The sequence below is a fragment of the Equus asinus genome, chromosome 5, assembly GCF_041296235.1.
Source record: "Equus asinus isolate D_3611 breed Donkey chromosome 5, EquAss-T2T_v2, whole genome shotgun sequence".
Classification (NCBI taxonomy): Eukaryota; Metazoa; Chordata; class Mammalia; order Perissodactyla; family Equidae; genus Equus; species Equus asinus.
Window position 1 is genome coordinate 12,977,670 of NC_091794.1, and position 18,435 is coordinate 12,996,104.

Consider the following 18,435-nt stretch of genomic DNA (forward strand, 5'->3'; position numbering starts at 1 on the left):
GCTATCGGTATGTGGAATCCATTGGGGTAGAACACTATTTTAGAAAAGGACTACAGATTTATATAAAGCAAACTATCTGTAATTACATAAATAGAGATTAAAAGGATATGGACCACAAGTTCCCATTCTCTAGGACATATGATCATGTCCAGATGGTATCAAAAGAAATGCCCCCCAAGATAATCCAGAGATTAATTAACAGCTTTATAGAGGATTTACTTTTCCTTTCATCCTTAGAAATATCTGGTGTTGGTCAAGGTTAGAGAGAAGTCACACAGATAAATATTGATTTGCTACAATAAGAAGAGGCTGATATTTCTGATTTTAACATATGTTGTATTCCTGATTTCTTAATTCCTTAATAATTGGGCTTAAATATTTGTTTTAAAGAGTATTAGCAAATATGCTCTAATTATTTTATTATCACCTATTATATAGGACATTATCTGATGCAATGATAATCTCTGAGCACATTAATAGACAAACCACCTCAAGGTCACAGAACAGAAATTCATAGTTTATTACAGATCAAATCGCAGTTTATTAAATATATTTAAAACTCAAAACAAGAAACGAGAAAGAGAATTGTCACAGCTAACACAGTTAGGGGAGGTTGTATGTGAAAGGATCTGCTATGTGTATCCTGAGTTTTATAATGTTCAAATATCCTGTCTCTCTTTTTTTGGCCATCATGCTCTTCCCTACTCATGGTGTGATTTTGAGAGCCAGAGTTGAAGTATGTGCAAAGGGCTCATAGACAGAAGATGCCAGGGCTAATGACACACATTGTTTTGTCAGAGAGATGCAGAGGTGGGTAGCTTGCCAATTAGTCTGCTGAATAGCCATGGGTGTTATCTGCCCTTCTTGGGTAGAGAATATCTGGGGCTGCAATAGAGCTATACCACGTGTCACCAATGGGTGACGGATGTAGGGATGAGATAGCTTTTAGCACATAGATGCATTATCAATATATGACCTTTCCATCTTTTTTTATCTTTATGTGACACTTGTTTATTTATACATATATTACAATTATTCTTTCTATCTTTAGCATGTCCTATAGATTATTAATTATTTACTATTTACATTTAGCTCAGCTTATAGAGTTTGACTGTATCTTACAAGCTACTTCTTTACTCATTATCTATATTTAACACATGAATTTTGCCTGTGTCTCATAATCTGTTTACTTATTATCTTGGCTTATCACTTTTTATGAGTTACATTCATACTATTTGGGGGTTTTCTTTGTTCTCTATAACAGAATTGAATACTTTTCAAATGACAGAGAAAATTTGTATTACAATATATTATATTACTGCTAATATGACACCAATTTTAAGAATAGGAGTTTTCTCAGAGCATGTGGCAGTCCACTAAAATATGTGAGCATCTGAACTATTGTTTACAAGTCCCACTTAGAGTTGAAGCTCCATCCATGATAAGCAACACTTTGGATAAAAAGCTTATGTCATTTTTTTTGATTAGTAAAAAATAGCAGATATTGATTTCACATGTCATCAACTCTTTAAAAATATAATGCATGTTTTATGTTACCTACAACATTTTATGTTTAGATTCTAAGATGTTAGAGTTAAAATAATTGGTCCGTTGGCCAATGCAAAACAAAAATAACAAGTCTGAAGTCTTAGGTCCAAGAAATTTTAATATAAAACATGGTCATGACCACAAAATAGATATTGGGCTTACTCTGACATAGGCATGTATATTTTATATATTAAGCCTACCACCTCCCCCACCCCCTCCATTTTTATATTATCCCTTTGTAATGCCTTATTCTCTTGGTATCCTCAAAACAATGAAAGAATGACTGACAACATAGAACTGTATACCTAGCGTAACTATTTTTCAAGAATAATGGTAAAATATAGACTTTTTAAAACAAGATAAACTGGGAGACATTGCTTCCAGCAGACATGAATAACAAAAAAATAGAGTTCAAGAAGAAGAAAAATGATGGCGGAAGTTAGATTTTAGATATGAGAAGGTATGGTAAACAGCAACAACCAAAAAAATGTGTATTAGTCTAAACAATAAGAAAGATTATACATTTGTGGGGTAGAAAATGGAACACTCAAAATATGGGACAACCATATCATGTCAGTAGGGAAATCTGAAAATATTTTTAAAAAATAAATAATAATGAAAATATAACATATCAAATGTGTTGGCAGCATTCACAGTTGTGCTTGGATTGAAATTGTAGCGTTACATGCTCATATTAGTAAAGAAGAAAATCCTAAGATTCTAGACATGTGGTGGCATCTTAAAAAGCTAGAAAAACGAGAGCAAATCAAATAGAAATGGAAAAAAAGAAAGTAATGAAGATTAAAGGAGAAAAAAGTGAAATAGAAAACAGAGAAACAATAGAGAAGATTAACAAAGCCAAAAGTTGATTTTTGGAAAGTTAAAAAAAAATGACAACCACTAGATAGCCAGCCAGACAGGCAGAGAACATAAATTCTCAGTATCAGAAATTAGAGAAGGATTAGCAATATAGATCCTACAAATATATTATGAACGAATTTATACAAATTTGACAACTCAAATGAAATGAACAAATTCTTTGAAAAAATACAACTAATCAAAAGCTGGCCAATTATAAACCAAAAAATCTTAATATCACTATGTCTATTATAACAACTTCTCTCTTTCTCTGTCTCACACACACACAATCCAGAACCAGATGATGAGTATCCTGGTGAATTCTATCAAACATCTAAGGAAGAAATAGCACCAATCTTTTACCAATTCTTTCAGAATATAGAGTTTTATCAGTCATGAATAATCCTAACACCAAAACATATCAATGTCATTGCAATATTAGGAAGACACAGCTGGGTGGGGTGTTGCTGACCCTAAAGTTTTTAAAATTTTTGAATACTAAGCATATTGGCCAACTTAAGATGTGGTTAAGTGAATAATTACGTTAAAATTTTAAGTTTAACCCTTACAATAATAGAAATAAAAAGATGAAAACACCATCCAAGCTACTAAAGAGGAAAAAATGGAGTGAGGAAAAAGTAAGGAGTTTGATATAACCAAACAATTACAGAAGAAAAAATTTAAAAGATAGACGGATAGATAGATGATACGTAGGTAGACAGACATAAGGTAGAAAAAATAGAAAGCACAAATTAAGATTGTAGAAACAAATCTAAACTCATCAATTAGGAGACTAAAGATTGTCAGTTAAATTAAAATACTTAGTAATAAGAAGTTTATAAGAAGTACATTTAAATTTAAGGCAGAAAAAGTTTTAAAATAAAAGGATAGCAAAAAATACCAAGAAAATGCTAAGCAAAAGAAGGCAAGTAAACAAAAGAAAAATTACTTAGGCAAAACATAATTTAGAATGGAATTTAAGTCAAAAGGTACTGATAAAAATATAGAGTCTTATTATTTATGGATAAAATGGTTTCACTTACTAGGAAAAAATTCTAAAGTCACATACAGCTCATAACATGTCTCTAAGATACAAAGAAAAATTGAAATTGACAAATTCCCTAAAACCGTATGAGAATGCAATATACCTTTCTCAGCAATTGACAGATGAAACAGACAAAAAGTCAGTAAGGATCTAGACTATTCTAACAACATAAACAACAAAAGTTATCTAATCTATATGCGTGTAATACCGTAGTAAACAAATATACCCGTTTTTCAAAACAAGGCCATAAAGCACATCTTAGTGACATTCAAATAATTTATATCATAGTGTATTTTCTGTACCAGCATGCAATCAACTTGTAAATCAGTAACAGAATAACTAAAACACCCCAGAAAATTAGAAAACATGCAGTTAAAAAATTTAACAAAATCACCTTAGTAGCTCATCTCTGAAAAAAAAAAATCATAATGGAAATTTTTAAATGCTAATATTTAATGATAAAAAATACTATACTAAATTTGTTGTACCAAGCTAAAGCTGCCTACATAAAGGTAACTCTGTAGCATTAAATATTTTATATTAGACAAGAAGAAAGGCTAAAAAATGAGTGAGTGATGTCTAAAATCAGCAAAATAAACAAAATGAAATTATTGGTAGTGAAATAATAAAGATGAGTTAATATTAATGAAACAAGAAGAGCAGAAGCTACTTTAGAAAGATCAACAAAGATCTCTTTTTTTGAAAACCGATAAAATTAACCAAGCTCTGCCAAAATTTATCAGAGTGAAAAAAAAGAGAGAGAGAAGACTTGAATAAATAATAACAGGAGTGAAAAAATGGAATAAAACTATAGATACATAAATTAGTAAAAAATAAGAAAAATTAAGAACATTATGGCAATCAGTTTGAAAGTGTGGGGAAAATTTTTCTAGAGTAATATACTAAAACTAAGTCAAAAGAAAAATCTCTTTTTCCTTATATAGTCAATGAGTAGTTGAACAATTTCTCTCAATGAAAAGACCAAGCCTGGATGAATTTGCAGAAAGTTCTATAAAATATTCATGTGAGAGATATTTATAAATTACACAAATACCTTCAAAGAGAAATATTAGCAACTGGAATACCTCAATGTATAAAAAAGCAGTTCATCCTGGACAATTTTGGCTTATCCTAGGAATACAATGTTTTTTCGAATTAAAAATATTTTAAAATGTTTTAACATAATTCAGCTCATGAACAGTTAAAAGACAAAAGTATATGATCTAAATAGTGACAGAAAAAAACATATTTGATAATAATTTGCTCCAAGCACAGTTTTCCAGTCAATTGGCACTTTATCACAATAAGGCTGTCACCATTTGATAAAGCTGGGATAGTTTGATATGGAAAGTTAAGTAGAGTATCATATGTGTTCAAAATAAATAATGATTAATTTCAACACAGAATGTTAAGAGATGTCTGAGAGATGGATAGAGAATGGCAAAGATCTGGGCACTATTACAAGGGAATTTTGGACACCAGTAGCTTTGTATATAGAGTAATGATTTTAGAAAATTACTGATATACAGGTTAGATTTGTGGGATCTCCTAAAAGGGAAAATATATGAAAGAATGTAGAACACATTTGAGAGATAGTCTTGAGGAATGTTAGAATTAAATAGGTATAAAAGTAACAAACAAATCAATGAGAAAGATGCCACACAATGCAGAATAAGGAGGAAAAAAGAGTAAGAAGGAGAAAGAATGAGTTTAGGTTTAAACAGCAGAGACATTCTAGAGGAAAAATATTATTTGCAATGAAAATATAGTAATTTTGTGACTTTTGGCTAAATTAAACATTTTGACTCATCTTCAACGAAGGAATATCATTGTAGCTAATTAGCCAGTCCAATATCTCTTAAATGAAATGTGGATTTAAACATCATCGTGAGTAACTTTGGAGTTGACTTTTAATTTCAGAATGTTTGAGAATTGCTTTGAAATTGTTTGGTGTTATGTGTATTATTCTGAGGCATTCTAGAGGAGCAAAGATAGATGGAATCATAACTAATGTTTAATCTCACCCTTCATTGTAATCACCTGTGAAGAGCAGAATCACCCAGAGTGCCTTCCACACACATGCATACACAGTCTTGCTTATAATTACTAAATACCAAAATGAAGCACACTCAGGACAAATGAAGTACTGGAAAAATTATACCATCTGGTATAATGACTCAGTTCAAGGGATGGGTAATGAACTGTGAAATATATAGTAACGCATACATCGAATATCTATAATAGATTCTGATATAAATAAAAATGTAAATTTTTGAGGACAAATGTAAGACACCTTGTCAAAGTATATCTTTATTGTATTTTAAGGTTTTGTACCTTCAAATGTTTCTTTGGCAAAATTTGGACTAGAACTCATAAATCAACAGCAGAAATTCATACTGTATCCTTAGGCTAGAGAGTGGGTACAGTGGTGTGATGGAGTGAATCAATTGTTAAAGATTTTAGGAATTTCGTGAGCTGATGAACGTCACATTAGTAGGTTGAAATCAGCCATGGTGAGAGTATTGACACCACAGATATTGGTAAAGCACTACAAATGAGGGCTTCTGCTTCCCTGGAGAGCCAGTTGCTAAATATTTACCAGCACAGGATTGGGTATGGAAATCACATTTTCTGCACTATCACTGAATAACATTTGCAGAGTTTCTTGTTGGGAAAGTCCTTCGGCATGCATGTTAATTTTTTAGATTATGTTTCATGAATCATAGATAATATCAGTTACTCTTACTTCTTTCTATACTCTTTAGCCATTCTTGATTAAAATGACATTAAAAAGGGTCTGCCTTTTGAGAAAAGGTAGTAACAGTTTGTCCCATTTTCTTTCTCTCGCACTGTCAGATAAGGAAATTAATATCTAAGACTTCTGACAGAAGAATTGGCCCGAATTTATATTTTCTAAAAAGCAAAGTTAAAAAAGATAATAATTTCCATAGAAATCTTGTACTTAGAGACCCAGCATTTTGTTCCAAAACCAAATGTTGACTATTCCCTTAGTTTAGGGAGCTATTTTCATCAGGAAAAGAGCATAGAGTAAAATTGTTTTCGTTGACGTATATTTATATGTGTTAAAAATTTTAAAAAGGGAATAACAACTACTTCATATAAATTTTATTGATATTCTGGTACCTACGAAGTAATTTTACTTTCAAGCAAATAACATTAACTGCATCCATATAAGAACCACAAAATGTTTCCAAGTACAAAAATAATGATCTAAGATCCTGTGTGTTCATGTGAAACATTTGCTATTAACCTCAGTGGAATCTGACCATTTTTCTATCTGCCACTTTAGCTGTTAAAAATTTTAAGCAAATTTTTACCTGACCTGGGTTTTGAGGATCAACACCTGATGTGGCTAATGAGTGAATTTGATTGGCATCTGAGTAAATACAAAATATCAGAGAACACATGTGGCCAGAGCAGCAATTAGTTGTGTAGGAATGAGACTTTGCCCTGGAACTTTGTAATTCACAGGGTAAAAAAAGTTAATTATGTTTTTATAAGATAGTGAACAATTTACCATTCCCCTCTTCACCTCGACTGCACTCGGTTCCTCAATAATGTGTCAGCATCACCTTCTCTCCTCTGATGGTAAACTTTCTTCTAGATACTGCAGCAGCCTTCCAGAGTTGGTGGCAGACTGACAGACTGATGTCCTAAACCCCTTACCTTTTTCTCTCTCCTCTTCCGTGATTCACGGTGCATATACATTATCCCAGCAGCACATTATTTTTTTGATTCCTACTCAACCAAAATCGTTAATTATAATTCCACTTGTAGCTATGCTGTTGGTGGCAATATTATGCTAACTATTCATTTAAAAGTTTAAGATCTTTTTATAAGATTGTAAATTACTCAGATAAATCTGGGAGGCCAAAGCGAGCAGCTCTTACAACTTGTAGAAGAATTTATGGACAAAATCCTTAACTTAGAAAACAGTATTGGTTAACCGTATAAATGAATCTTTAATATTTATTGCATATTGTTCTAAGTGTTTTATGTGTTTACACTAATCAAATTTCATAATATCTCTGTAGGGTCATTTTCAGTGACATTCCCATTTTACAGATGAACTCAAGACACGGGGAAGGTAAATACTTGCTTTAGTTATTAAACAGAAGTGCAAGAAAGCAAAACCAGGAATCCAGCTTTATAACTCATGCTTTTAACCACTATGTTATATAGTTCATCTCCAAAGGAGAGATTATCTCAGTGCATTTTATAAAAAGCTCATATCATAAGCACAAAATAAACTATCTAAATAGAAGTATTTTGATTAAAATGTACTTCCTGTGGTAGTGATTCAAACAGCATCTATGCTTTTGCAGCTCTTCTGGGGAGGCCAAGCTGTTTTATTCTAATGTGAGCTATGCGTATCCCAGTATACTGCTTACTTGGAAGCTGGACAAGTTATAGTCATAGCGAAAATCCTTAGTTATGATGTCTAGAGAAAGAGACAGGTGGAAATGAAAGAGAAAGAACAAAAACCCAAGGCAGCACTGAATTTTAAGGACAATTACTGCTGATTAGGTTTCCTTTTAGCTCTTTATATTCTATATCGAGAGACCACGGCACTCACAGATTGTGCTTTCTGTTGCTGCTCATGGGGACTTTGACGTTTAGGTAAGAGGCTGAGCCAAGACTAATTAGAAATCTATCTCTAAAATCTCGTTTAAAGTTGGCAAACTAAAGAAGTTTCTTCCTTCTCCTCCTGTAAATCAACCTCCTCCTCCCTATCACATCTCTCTCTCTCACACACACACACACACACACACACACACAAACAAAGAATAAGAAGCAAAACCTCGGATTCTAGCTTTAGTTAAACTTTAGGGACCTGTAACTAAGAAGAACAACATATGAAGAGAGAAAGCATAAAGAATGGTTCCTGATTTAGCAGAAGAAATGAAGAATAAATCTAGATGCATAAGGAAGGAGATAGCAAAAAGACATTCATCATTTGCTAAAGCACCACGGCAAAGCTTAGTAATTGGAGACTTCTCTATCAGGGAAGGCAGTGCACTAAAATTAGGGATGCCTGTTGGAAATCTGCATAAGGAAGAGTTACATGTCTCCAGTTCCTCACTTTCAACCTGTGACCGACTGGTAACTCACAAAAGAACCAACTGAACTATAACATAATGTATCCAGATTGGCGATAGCAAGAAAAGGGATGAGCAGTTGGGAACACCTGATCCAAACCAGAGAATTTTGGAGAAGCTTCGTATATTGATTAGAGTGACTTTTTTCTTTATCCCCCCTCCCATTATCCCAAAAGCCAGAAAACAAGAATATAACCTCCTAGGCAAATGAGGAGAGCATTTTATTTTTCTGAAGAAACTAAAATGTCCCAGAGTAGGACATAGTAAGATTTGAAGCACTCCAAGAAGAAAATATATCTCACTGCCCAGTTGGTCACCCTACAGTGAATTCTAGCGGCTATACTCAGACAAAAAACCTTCAAATCAACTTTTCAATGCCTCACTGATAAGTATAAATATATATCCAAGAATCAGCGGACATTTCTGGAAAACCTCTATGAGTAGGTTAGAGAGCAATAAATGTTTAATGGAAATGTATTGGAAACCGAGACAATGTAGGGGAAAACGCTCTAGGTAGGAAGCATAACTCAAATTCTAAGTGAGATAAAAGAATGTATTTCAACCTTGAAATGAAAATATGGTGTGAGATTAAAGGAACAATAAGAGAGCAATGAAAGCTTTTGGAAATTAAAAATATGAACGTTAAAAGATAAAAGATAAAAAGATTGAGAGATACAATTAAGGAAATTTCATAGGCAATAAGATGTACAAATAAAGAAAAGATAAGAAAATTGTGGATAAATCCAGTGAGCCCAATATCTAACAAACAGTCATTCCAGGAAGAGAGATACTGATGAGAAGAAAAATTATCAAAGGTATTATGGGAAAATTTATCAGAAATGTATGATGTATGTTTTCATTTAAGATGTCTTAAAGAAGGCACAATGAATAAACGTTTTCAATAGATATTGTGGTAAAATTTCAGAATATATACAATAAAATACAGATTCTAAAATCACCAAGGGAGAAAAAGAAGTACATATTAAGAAATAGGACTCATAATGGAATCAGACTTCTTCATAGCAATTTGAGATATTAGAGGACAGTAGAAAAATATTTTGAAAGTTTTCTAAATAGAATCTGATCATTGGCCAAACCACCAACACATGAGAGTATAATAATGACATTTTAAGAGAAGAAAGGACTGGAAACATTCCTATCTCTTGCACAGCTTCTCAGAAAGCTGCTAGAGAGTGGACTCTACCACAGCAAATATGTAGGTCAAGAAAGAGGGAGAAATAGAATCTGTGGTAAAGTGTATTAAACACAACAGAAAAGAAAATTCCTAATATGACAATTGTCTAGAGAGTAAAGATCCTGATTGGCTCATAAAAATAAAATTCTCTGGGACAGAAGTCTCTATGGAACAGACAGAATGAATATATTCAACAGAGTTTATTCCTGTGGAAAACTATATGACGGTGGAATGATTTGGATATAGCATGTGAAATGTTAGCAATTATTAATTTAGGGAAAATAGAAAGAGACACAGGCAAAGAAATGTAATCACAGGCCTTTCTTGCTTATAAATTGTAATCATATATACATTAATTATTGTTTTAAACAACATATTGAGAGAACGAGGGAAGAGAAGAGGTAAGTCAGAGAGGTAAATATGCATCTTCCATAAGAGGAAGTCAAAAGAAAAAAAACAAAACTGATACATCAGAGGAGATCTATATGGCCAATCAGCCTTTTTCACTCGTCAGAAGTGGTAGATCCCATGTGAATCCTGCTAACAGCAAATTCCCTGTTTGTGCTCCGGTTGTGAAACAGATTTGTTGCTTCCTTTTTCTTTTCTCTTGAGCTGAACTTTCTCCTTTTCTTTCAATACTCTCAGATAAAAGGCTGGTTTTAGGACCAGTGATGGTGCTGTCTTATCAAATAGCACCTGCTTTTGATGATGCTGTAGGCATCAAATTCTATACAAATTTCTCTACGTTACAGTCTGCCAGATCTAGTCAAGGAAATATAATAAAAAATTTGTAATAAACTTAAAGTCATTTCCTACTTAAGATTGCTGGCACAAACTTCAATAATAAAAGAGGCTTCAGTGTAGGGAGGCAATGTCAAGTAGAATGAGTGCTAGAAGAGAATGAAACAGGAAGCTGAAGTGGTCTATTTTCTGCCACTCTTGAGAACCTCACTTGTACTCAGTAGTAGAGGAAGGAAAGGAAATTGCAGATGCCACTGAGACCAGCAGGATGCATAAATTGAGGATAAATACAAGATGGAGGTATGTGTTTTGAAATGTCCATAGTTAAAGGCATCTAGGGAGCATCTGTCTGGATTAAATACTTGTGAACCTTTCCCTAGAACAGTTATCATTACAATTACTACTATCATTATTAGGCAAGATTGAAACAGAAATGTTCATATCATATGCCAAGAGGCTCCTGGAGTGGGAGCCAGAAAGCTAAATTTGACTTAATCACTGATCGATGAAAAGTCTTTATCTGATAAACTTGTTTCACTATGCCTTATTTTTCCCTTCCAAATAATTGAGAACACCATATGGAAGGTGTTTGGAACCAATATTTAAAATCATAGATCTGTAACAATCTAAAGCATATCAGTGATGAATGAGTATATAACTGTATACGAAATTGTTCCTCAATAATATCTTTCTTTGTAAAATAATAATCACAGACCAGAAATTATTTGCGGTTATCATTCATTGCCCTCACTTAAATCTATTCTTCTGTAGTATATTGAATGGATATTATTGCAAAATAGGTTCCCAGAAGATTTATTAGTCAAAACTCAATCCATTCTGTTTCCTTATGTTAAAGGATTCCTGCCTCAAATCCATTTTTTTGGAATAAAGGAAGATAGAAATAAAGTTTTTCAGGATTCAGCAAATCTCTTAATGCTGAACAAAGCAAAAATAACCTTTAGATAATACATTATTGATGGTATACAAAATATTAGCAGTAATAAAACATTTACAAATCTACACTTTCGTAAAAAATGAATCACACAATAAAGTCAGTGGAACTGAAGACTTTATTATGAAATATTCTCTCAGGATGACATTCCTAACCCTGCTTCCTCTCACATTCCTCCTGTGGAGATTAATAATACCTAAAGCTTTAACAATTCTGCTTTGTTCTTAATCATTTTAGACAACCTTAAAGTCTTTAACTTTAGAGCCAAGGTACACCTTTTATGATATTTTTACCAATTCAATTAAGTTTAATAAAATTCAATGAACATGTACATATATATATATACATATATATGTAAGTCCACATATGTATGTATAAATTTGAGTGTGTGTGTCTGTGTATTTGGAGATTGAGAAAGCTTGTGCATCTGGAGTAGAGAATTCACCCTGCAATGTTGTAGGAAATGTGATTTGAGCTATATCTCTTCATTAATAATAACAATTCTCATTGCTTGGTCATTTAATGTGTGTGAGGCACTCTACCAAGAACTTTACTTATATTATTTCCTTTAATCTGTATAAAAAGTCTATGGGGTATGTATTCCTGTATGTTGGAGCATAGAGTGGGAAGAATCTCACCCATGACCTCATTCAACATTAAACGTTGCAGGTAGGTTTTGAAGCCAGTCTATCTGATCAAAAACCGACTTCTTAAGCACTTCAATATATTGCTTTGTTCAATGTGAAGCAACAATAAATCAAGTGAATATTCTGTCTTTAAAAAGGAAAATTTATGTGTACAAAAAAGGAAAATGTGAAAGGAAGTAACATATATCAAGCATTGCTATTATAAGAGTTGTACTACCTTCTTGAAAAACATCTGGATCAATTCCTACAAGTGAAGAAGAATTTGTTATGAGGAATTAAAACATAGCAGTATTACAACTTATTTTGAATATAACAAATCAAAAATCTTGTACTGATACAACCAAATGAAATATGAAAGATAAGGCAACGAGTGGATCCGATGCTTCTGTCACTTATTTGACAGCTATGGTAATGCTGTTTTCAGACTGTGAAAATGAAGTTTTTTCGCTATGTGGTGGAACTTTTTGTTGTCTTTGTTGCATCTTCTTCAACTGGCATTGCTTACTGTTTATCCCCATCATGACAAAAATTGAAAGCTTTTTCAAAGATTTTAGGCACAAAAGTTTCTAGATGAATTTTGGGAAGCTTTCCAACTGTCACTCACTCGATAGCCTTAACTCTTAGACTTTATTCATTACTAGAAAATGTATCTTTTTCTATAACTGCACAGATTGAAGGACAAGCAGCGTATAGAGACCTGCTCTCTCAAAATAGAGACCCTCTCAGGTGCCATTTTAGCCATCTGCCTTTCTCTGTGATCATCATACAAGACCCTTACAAATGGCCCTCAAGCTAAGGTAAATAAAATTCAAAAAGTGGTGAAAGGATTATCAAGTAAAATAAAAATTAATGAGACTTTGGGACAGGTGTTCTCAATTCTGTGCCTACATCAATTGGGAAAACTCTTAAAGAGACATTTGAAGGTGTGATATTTCTATGACTAATTACTGATATCAGATTAAACCTGAGACTTCCACTTACGAACATTATGGACTAGCTGGTATCAGAAAAATCATTCTCCCAAGAACAATTAGAAAAATTGAATAAAATGCAAAATACCTGTTTGAAGGCATTAGAAACCTACCCAAGCAAATAGGACTTGAGGAACCCAGGGCTCTGAGGGTAGTGTTATGGTTGAATTCTGTCCCCCTCAAATCCATATGTTAAAGTCCTAACTCTCAGTACCTTAGAATTTGACCTTATTTGGAAACACAGCCACCACTGATATAATTAAGTTGGAATGAGTTCATATTGGAGAAGAGCAGGCCCCTAAGCCAATATGACTGGTGCCCTTATAAGAAGAGAAAATTTGAAAACAGCTGCACACAGGGAGGATGCCATGTGACAATGACGGCAGAGAATGGTGATGTATCTACAAGTCAAGGAATGCCAGAGTTTGCCAGAAGACCACCAGAAGTCAGGGAGCAGTCTGGAACAGATCCTTCCCTCACAGTCCTCTGAAGGACTCAACCACAGTGACATCTTGATCTTAGACGAGCCTCCAAAGTTGCAAGACAATAAATTTCTGTTGTTTAAGCCACTCAGTTTGTGGCAGTTTGTTACAACAGCCCTAGCAGACTAATATAGCAGGGAAGCATATTGAACTATCGTGCTTTGCCTCAAAACATTTTCTGAGGTGAGGTGTGAAGTGTGAGGTCAAAAAGCTGAGCAGAATCCAGTAAATAAGACACTGGAAAACTAAGCCAAGTTTTCAGTAGACTCAAGTGACTGGGGAGACAAAATTTGGTATTCAGGACTTCCAAAACAACCAAGTTTGAGGGACCAAAGTTCGGGAGAGAAAGGAAAAACACTGAGATTACCTAGTGCTTTTTCTTTCAAGGCATTTGGAGATTTTTAAATGGAGCGAGAGAAGAAGAGAAGAAAGAGGCAGCATAGTTGCTGAGAAGACAAGCAGGGCTGTTGATAGTCTTACAGCACTGGAGAGATCCAAAAAATGAAAGTGAAGATCCACGATGAAGAAGTACTGTGGAAAATGCGCCAAACTTCCAGTTGGAGATGTAGCATAGAGGTAACATGAACAGGAAATAGAAAGGTCCTCAAGTTTCAAATTAGCTCAATTCCATATAGAAATTACCATGATTTTTCCCCATTTAATCTCTGACAGAAATACATCCTCTCTGGAAGAATATAACATTAAACGGAATCTTTATAATTTCTTATATAGCACGCCTAGCATTCAGTTAAAATTTAACAGGAAAGCCAAAAGATGGGAAAAAATGACCAAAAACCAGAAGGTTACACAATGATAGAAATAGACCCAGAGCTGCCCCAGATGTTAGAATTAGCAGGTATAAGCTTTTATAAAACTTAATTAATAATTTAAAAAAACTGACAAAATGAAAAATGCTACCAGAGAATTTAATTCATTAAAAAGAATCAAATGAAAATTTTTAACTGAAAATGCAGTAATTGAAACTAGGAAGTCCATATATGGCTTTCCCAGTAGTTAGACTTACCACAGTAGGGTGTTAGTAGAGTAGGGAAAGGTCTACATAAAATATTCAAAATAAGGCCTGGAGAAGAAAAAAAGAATGGAATCTATGAAAGGCCATATGAAACAAATAGGAAAATGAGAAAGTTAATATATAGTCCCAAAATAAGAAGATAACAATTGGGCCCAAACAATATTTGCAGAGATATTGACCAAGAATTATCTAAATGAGAGATGTAAGAATTCAAGCCACAGATTCAAGCAGCTTTATGAACCATAAGCAAAATAAATACAAAGAAAACCACAGGTATATCATAGGATATTTAATAGAAATGAAAGACAGAGAATAAATTGTAAAATCAGTGGGAGTCAGAGATGCAGGGTGACTTGGGAGATGAGAAACACATCACCATCATAGGAGACACAGTGAAAATAACAGCTCTTCTTCAGCAGAAACAATGACAGGGAGAACACAATAGTTTGACATCATCAATTAGCTGAAAGAAGTAGCAGCGTAGAATTCTATACCCAGAAAAAATATCATTAAAAAAATGAAAGCAAAATAAAATTTTTTAGACACATATTGGGCAATTGTAACTAAAATATTAGTGACAAGACCCTAATACCATAGTAGGAAAAGAGTACACCATGACCTAGTGGGGTTTATACCAGGAATGCAAGGATGTTTCAGTATTAGAAAAACCTATTAGTAGAATCTACCATATTAATAGATCTAAGGAAAAAACTGGTATGTTTAATTCCATTTAGTGTAATTACTGATATTAGGGGTTTATATCTGCCACCTTACTCTTTGCTTTATATTTGATATATGTGTTCTTTTAATCTGTTTTTTTTTTTTTTTTTGCCTTTCCTCAGATTGGTTTTTCAGTTTTATCATTCTATTTACCTCTTCTACTAATTCGTTTGTTATATATTATTCTACTCTTCCACTGTCGGCAACCATAGATTATAATATTTATTCTTGACATAACAGATTCTGTATAAATCATTACCTTTACCACTTCATGTATCAAAGTAAAATGATCTTACAAAACTTTTACCTTTACTCCTTTCCACCTTTTGTGTTATTATTCTCCTGGGTTTGAATTCTACACATACTGTGAAATAATCTAGACAATGTGATTTTGTTTGATACTGCTAACAGTTACTTATATTTACCCACACATTTACACTTCCTGTTGCTTTTCTTCTTTCCTGCCTTTCTGTAGTTTCATCTGGGAAAAATTTCTTTTGTGGTTTCATCTTAAGTAATTTTCTTCTTTTGAAAGTATTCCTTTAGTATTGCATGAGTTTGGGCATGTCTCCTGGAAACTAATTTCTGTTTTTATTTTAATTTTTTTTGTAAATAATTTCAAAGTTACAGAAAAGTTGCAAGAATAAGGATAGTGAAAAAATAGCAATTTATCCTTTACCCAAATTCACCTATTATTGTTTATTCTTTCTCTTTATTTACTTTATCATTTTCTACCTTTCACATGCACACACACACACACACTCACACACAAAGCCACACACATATACACAAACATTTTTTCCCGAATCATTTGAGGTTAAATTATATACACTATGGTTGTTTCCTCCTCAACTTTTCAGTGTGTATTTCCTAAGAATAGTTATATTCTTTTAAAAAGAATCCCAACACTACAGTTATCAACTCTAGGATACTAAATGATGATACAGTACTTTAAGCTAATCTATCATTTGTTTTCCAGTTTTGCCAATTACACCAATGATATCACTTAGAGGAATTTTTTCCCCTCTAGTATGAGATTTAGTCTAGTGACAGGTATTGTGTGTGGGTATTGTGTGTGGGTGCCATGTCTCTTTAGTCTCCTTTGATCTGGCACATTTCCACAGCCCTTCTTTGTCTTTCATGACTGCTTGTTTTTGATGGATAAAGTGAGAGTCCCTGCTGATTTTTAAATTTACTCACCCCTTTGGTTCAATCGTGCCTTTTGTCGTAGGCCAAATGTGCAGGAGTCCTAGAGTTTCAAGTGATGATGGGGTAGGTAAGGAATGAATCCACTTTTATTCTACCTACTATCTTGCTGATATGTTAACTCTTATAATCCTCACAACAATCCTAAGAAATAGGTATTTTATCGCCAATAATCTCAGGTAGTAAATGCTAGACACAGGAACCCAACAATTTGTAACTAATAGAAGGTTATGTAGTGCTATTGCTAAGATCAGTCTTCCTGGAGGAAGAAAGCTGTGTTCACACAGAAAACAGGAAAAATCTAAGTGCTTTCGTTTCATTTACACGGTGCCACAGTCAGTTGTCAAACTGTGTTACAAGTGGAATAAGGTTAATTCCTTCTCAGTTAGAATCATAAACATTGTTTTCCAAAATACTATCTTTCTATATTTATGTGAGAAGAAATTCCTAAATGTTTTTTCCTCAAAAGTCAAGATCTCTTTAGAAAACTAAGAAAACATTGACATTTAGGAAGCATATGTAATTTTATTCTTATTCTAAAAAAGATAATTTTATATCCAGTTCTCTGAAACACTTTTGTAATATTATAAATTGGGATTTTTATAATAACTTTATTGAAATATAATTCACATTTTAATCTCCTTTTTTGCTATTTGAATTTTTCTTTGTTTTCCTTTTATTTCCTCTTTCCCCAAGAGAAAAAAAACAAACAATATTCTTTGATAAAGTAAAGAAAAAGATGAAACAATCTGCCTACATTCTTCCAGGTTTATTTGGGAAACATAAAACAAACTTATCAAATACCAAAAACTATAATTTCAAATTTATAACAGAAACTTTTCAGAGACAACACACTTGTGTATTTTGTCATATAAAAAGTATAGAACTATTACTTCATTTTATTTTATAAAGAATAGACTGAAGTACATTTATTTCAATTACTTACACTTATTTTCTTTTTCAAGCATTTCTCTAGCTATCTATGGAAATGTATCAGAAACACATTAAGTGCTCGATACACACATGTTAAATAAGTGAATGAGTGAATGGCATTACATTGTAATATTTGTCAATGTTCAGAATAATTAATATTATTCTAAAACATCTTTTCAAAGGGAAAAGAGGAGAAAACCCCAAAAGAAAGAAGGAAATGATGAGTTTCTAAGACCATGCAATTTCATTCTATTTTAGGCCTAAATTAAGACAAGAGTTTCCTGCAGTCTTAAAAAAGCACTTATAGATTATAGCAACTAGGGTTTATTTATTAGTCTGGGCATTCTTTTCTTGCTTATTTGTTTGTTTTTGTCGAGGAAGATTGGCTGTGAGCTAACATCCATTGCCAATCTTCCCCCTTTTGCTTGAGGAAGATGGTAGCTGAGCTAACATCTGTGCCAATCTTCTCCTATTTTATGTGGGATGCCACCACAGTGTGGCTTGACAAGCAGTGCTAGGTCCGCACCTGGGATCCAAACCTGTGAACCCCGGGTCACTGATGCGGAGAGCAAGAACTTAACCACTACACCACCGGGCCAGCCGCTGGGCATTCTGGATGGATTGTTGCTCAACATTGCTCACTGCTGTGATTTGTTCCCCCTGTTTGCTCTTGTGGCCATTTCTCCCTGAGTATACCATTCTCATCAGCAGCTTCAAGAAACCTGGAGCTGACTGAGTACTACCTAAGGCCCTAAACTCGAACCCTACACATTCATCAATGACCAAACCAAAATACAGCTCCATCAGGAAGCTTTTCTTGATGATCCCAACTAGAACTGACCTCTCCTTCATCTGAATCTCCTCGTACTTGGTTCCTCTGTTGAGATGCTGACTGAGTCCATTGCCATTTCCTCCACTTCTCTTTCTAGTGCAACGTTAAAAAAGACTGCTACCACAGAAGAAATGTACCCCTTCCTTGATATC